Here is a 5,892-nt window from a genome sequence, read left to right on the forward strand (position 1 = left end):
CATACACATTATTGCATCTTTTAGCCTCAAACAAAATATCCCCAACTTTTTCACAAACAACTAAGCACATAAACTTTCTAAAAATAACTTCATATCCTAAATCACACAATTGGCTTACACTAAGTAAATTATGTTTCAAACCATTTACAAGAAGGACATCATTTATACAAGATGAAAAGCTTTTACAAACTTTCCCAACGGCCACTATCTTTCCTTTACCATCATCACCGAAAGTGACAAATCCTCCATCATACTCATCAAGCTTTATGAAGAAGCTTGTCTTTCCGGTCATATGCCTAGAACATCCGCTGTCCATGTACCACATATTCTCCTTTCGTTTGGATGCTAGGCACACCTACAAAACAAGCTCAAGTGACCTTAGGTATCCAAATCTTCTTGGATCCTTTCATGTTAAACTATCTCTTATGTCCTAATCCATTATAATCAAAAATAACTTTGTAAACTTTATCACCAATCATCCTCTCACCAAAAAAGCATTGAATGGAAAGTGTCCATTTCGGTTACATAGTCTACAAAACCTTGGAGTTGCTGTTTTGTTAAAGCTTGTTGGGTTTTGAAACCTTGTATCATTAGAAGATGAGGCAATGTTTTCAAAATAAGCTAAGGTTTCTCAACAGATTTATAGAAGCCTAAGCCAGCTTTATCATAAAGAGATTTTTGACTAGCCAAGATTTGATTTAGATTTTCAGAACTTTGAGTGAACTTGGCTAAGTCTTCTTTAAGCTTTTTGATCTCTTTAAACAACTCTTCATTTTCCTTAAAACAGTTTACATATGCAACAACAGAATGATCACTTTCACAGCTCCTAAGTTGGGCTTTTAACTGCTTGTTTTCTTCAATAAGATTTACAGCAGTTTCGGCCTCCCTTAGTTTTTCTTTGAGAAAACCATTTTCTTCTTTAAGAATGGTGATTTGTTGTTCAAGATCTTGATTATCCAGCAAAAATTATCTTATTTTCTCAAAAAGATGATCTATCATAAGATGAAGAGCTTTAGTGTCAGGGTTAGGAATGACTACCTGTTCAACGTGGTCTGCCATAAGGCATGGTTGAGACTTGGTTTCGGATTCTTCATCATCTTCAGAATTATTTTCTAAGTCCTCCCAAGAAGCCATAAGCCCTTTCTTCTTTCCCTTCTTTGGCTTCTCTTCTTTCTTCAACTTAGGGCAATCTGACTTGAAATGACCAGTTTCTTTGCAGTTGTAACATGTCACCTTGTTGAGGTCTTTCCTTTGTTTCCTAGAGCTGCTTCCCTTGCTTCTCTCCTTGAACTTCACCATTTTCCTGAATTTTTTGGCAAACAACACAAATTCATTTTCAGAGGAATTATCACTGGATTCATCATCCAGGGGGTTAGTAACAGATGTAAAAGCAATTCCTTTCTTTTTTGAATCTTTTTTCAAATAAGTGTTTTCAAAAGCAAGTAGGTTTCCTCTCAAGTCATCACATGTCATGGAATCTAGACCACTGCTCTCAGATATGATTAAAGCTTTTGTTTCCCACTCTTTAGTAAGACATCTTAGAACTCTCCTCACAAGCACAGAATCAGGATACGTAATTTCCATAGCATCTAAGCCAACAATGATGATGTTAAATCTTTCAAACATTTCATCTATTGATTCTCCTTCCTTCATTGAGAACATTTCATATTCTCTGTTCAACATGTCTATCCTTGTCTTCTTTACTATGGTGGTTCCTTCATGAGTGATTTGAAGTTTGTCCCAGATTTCTTTTACCGTTGTGCATCGTGATACCCGTCGGTACTCCTCAAAACTGATAGCACAGTTGAGCAAGTTGATAGCTTCGGCATTGAGCTCCACCTTCTTTTTGTCTTCTTCGGTCCAGCTGGCTTCTGGTTTGAGTGAGATCAATCCTTCAGCATTTGTAGTGGTTGGAAACTGAGAACACTCCAAGATAATTTTCCAGATTCTGTAATCCACTGCTTGCACAAAGATCTTCATTCTCTCCTTCCAATAGGTATAGTTTTTCCCATTGAAAAGAGGAGGTCTGTTGCTTGACTGTCTTTCTGTCAGATTGTAGGACACCAGAGTTGAGACACTATTTTCTGCCATCTGAATCTTTTCTCCAAGCTGCAAAGCTTGATCTCTTTGAGACCAAGCTCTGATACCAATTGATGATTTTCAGTGGCTAAGAGAAGGGGGGTTGAATCTTAGCCCCTTTTTCACTTAATAATACTTGCTAGTCTTTGAAACAACTTCTGGAGACTTTTTGATTTTTGTCTCGTACCCAGCCACGAGACTTTTTCTTTTTATCTCGTCACCCGACACGAGATATTTTTTCAGTTTTATCTCCTGGGTAGCAGAAATAGAAATGGAGTAGAAGAGAGAGAATTATACTAAGATATATCCTGGTTCAGTTGCTAAGTGCAAGGCAGCCTACATCCAGTCTCCATCACAACAATGATGGAATTTCACTATAATCATTCTTGATTACATACACCAATTCTCTCTAGAAACTACCCTTCCTATCCGAGACAAGTCCAGAATCAAAACCCCAATCCTGAACTTGACTTGGTCACTGCCAAGCTTTCAACTGCTAAGTGCTAACCCAACTTACAAGGGGATTCCCACAGAATCATGAAACACAACACAGATGTACAAAGGACCTCTAAGGACATATATGGCTTTTTATTTTAATTTTGCACTCTGCCTTTTCTGCTCAATGGCTTTTTCTTACAAACCTCACTGTTTGCCTTTTTTCATGAAACTCAAGACAGACAAAATTAAACAGAAAAATACAAAATAGAAAACATTGAAGGAGAAGAACTTCTGTTAGCTTGGGGAGCTATAGGAACTCTGTGCTCACTCTTTTCCTTGCTTCAAGCCCTGGCTGTTCTCCCTTACTTATAGGGGGAAGTCTCCACGGTTGAAACCAAATAAACCAAGCCAAACTTCCTCTTCTTCATGCAAACCGGTTTGGCCAGAGTGAGAGGAGAGATAACCAAATGCAAAACCCAACATGCAATTACCTCTAGTCATTCCTTGGTCACCAATCTTCATCAATCCGAGCCCTTCATCTTGCCTTGCCCTCAAAGACGGATTCCTAGCCCTTGATGAGTCATGATGATGACAGCTTCATCTGCTCCAACTTCTGCCTCCTCCATCACGTAGCCACTGTAGCTACCTCCTGTAGTGGTTGAGCAAAATCAGAGACAAGCCATCCCTTTAAGGATCTTCTTCCTCTGACCGAAATCTTCTTCTTCCATTTTTGGTATGGAGAAGCTGAGATCTCTTCACCAAATCTTACCTTTCTTGGTTGAAGATCTTAGCCACAACATATTTTATTTTGTTTTCTTTTTCTTGCCATCATTGTGATGGTCTTGTAGCTTGTTTCTCCTTCCTTTCGGTAGCTCAAAGTTCCTTCCATAGTTGCTGTGTAATGACCGAAAACAAGAAACAAGATGAGAGAGAGGAGAGAGAAATTTGAACACAAATGAATAGATTTGATGAAGTATTCCCTTTGCTTTAGGTGCCGTGCCTCATTAAGGCAATCAATCAAATCAATAAAAATTTCTCTCTCATGGTTCCAAGGACTGCATTAACTCTAGTTAATAAATTTTAAATTCCATCACATGATAAATAGATGAGATCCGTTGGAAGCATTTAGCAAAACATTTGATTTCTCTCTCAATTGGTTTCGGACCAAGCAAGCAAAATAATTTGGGCTCATAGTAATGATTGAATTCTGGCCCAAATAACATAACAACAATTCAGCCATAAGGATAAAAAATTTTTTGTATCAATGCTGAATGTTAATTTTAATTTGGGCTTGCTTAAATCAATCTGACCTAATAATCAAAAATTGCTTCAGCCACAACATTTAACAATTTTTTTATAACCAAGGCTGATTCACTTCCAACATCTTGGGCTTGCTATTTTTCCGGTCCAATAACAAAATCTGCATCAACAAAATTATTAATTAAGCAAGTATACATTAAGATCAAATTAATAATTTTGTAAATAATTATATTAATAATGTTTAGTCATCACTAATATTAACTTAGAGTTTTTCAAACTCATCAATAGATACATTAAGCGCATCATTAGAATCCCATCTTTCAGCTGTTAAGCGCATCATTAGATACATTAAGGGAACTAGCGATTATGGCTTGTGGTATCCAAAATCTGATAATTTTTGTGCTGTAGGGTTTTGTGATGCAGATTATGCGGGAGATAGGGTAGATAGAAGGAGCACATCCGGCATGTGTTGCTTCCTTGGAAGCTCACTCAACATGTAGTCAAGCAAAAAACAAGCTACAGTGGCTCTATCCACAGCTGAAGCTGAATATATTTCGGCATTTGCATGTTGTTCACAACTAATTTGGTTAAAAACGCAGTTGGAAGATTACAAATTAAAGATCAATAGTATACCCTTATTTTGTGATAATATGAGTGCTATAAACATTTCAAAAAATTCTGTTCTGCACTCAAGAACCAAGCACATTGAAATCAAATATCATTTTATTAAAGAACATGTGCAAAAGGGAACTATTGATATTCAATTTGTAAAATCTGAAGACCAACTCACTGACATCTTTACAAAACCCCTCTGTGAAGACAGATTCTGCACTTTGAGAAAAAGTTTGAGAATGATAGATTTAAGCTCTATTGATAACTTCTAAAATTTTTTATTCTGTTCAGTTTTGTCTCGTAGGAAAGCAGGAGATAAAAATCAGGATGTGTTGAAAGGGCTATGATCAAGGGGGAGACTGCGCAGATATTAATTCTTTTGGACCCCACCAAACTTCTTTGACACCACTCTGACCGTTTTGTTAGTTTCTTTTTGTATAAATCACAAATCTTTTTTGTTGTCTCATCAAATCTTGTTGGAAGAGATTATTGTCGAATAAAATCTTTTCCCTCTTCTCATCCCTTGATTCTAGGAAACCACTTTTCAGTTTTCATTTCAAATAAAAGGAAACTCCCTTTGGTTAATAACCGCCCATTAATGACTATTAACTCCCTCCAATTCTCTCTCCACTCAACATTTAATGCGTCCCTAACCTCCCTCTTCTCTCCACTCAATTTGGTTCTCTCTTCATCTTCCCCCTCCCACTTCTCCATTTTCATTATCATGAAAAAGAAAACTGCCCCAAGGAAAAGTGAACGAGTCCTTCTCTCCCAAAAACCTACCACTCCTCAAATCCACACCCACATACATATTCATTCCACCTCCTCATCCTCTCCCTCACCATCATCCAAGCACACGGACACTATGAGGAGGAAAGTAATAGCAATAAAGACCTCTTCTAGGAAAAAAAAAAAGAGAAGGTATCCGTGGCTGAAGAAGAAGAATCCCACACCTCACCTCTTCCATCACCGCCGCCATCACCACCAAAGAAGACCACCCACATACGCAGTTCACAGAAAACAAAAAGCTTTGTATTGCATAACACCAGGAAGCCAGCAAACTTGGAATCATTGGACTTCAAAAATAAGTTCAACAAACCTCACTCACACTATGACCCAGCCAGGTTCAATTCGTGTGCTTCATATGAATTCCACAAGGAAGTGTTGGAGAAGCGCCACCTCTGTGCCACCTACCTAGTGAATCTGGACTCACTCACAGCAAAAAGAATCAACGTCTCTCCTCTGTTTGAAAATCTGAGATGGACTTCTCTGCTCCATATTCAGAAACATGTTTATCCTGGATTGGTACGAGAATTTTATGCTAATATGCGACTGATCGATGGTACCATCCACTCTTACGTAAAGAAGGTATACATGACTCTGAACTCTGAGACCATCAGCGCTGCCCTAGACTACACAGATGAGGGACCAAGAGCGTACATGACTGAAAAATGGGACTCTCAGGTCGGAGTTACATACAAGCAAGCCCTTCAACAAATCTGT

Source organism: Arachis hypogaea, chromosome 19 (assembly GCF_003086295.3).
Source record: "Arachis hypogaea cultivar Tifrunner chromosome 19, arahy.Tifrunner.gnm2.J5K5, whole genome shotgun sequence".
Classification (NCBI taxonomy): domain Eukaryota; kingdom Viridiplantae; phylum Streptophyta; class Magnoliopsida; order Fabales; family Fabaceae; genus Arachis; species Arachis hypogaea.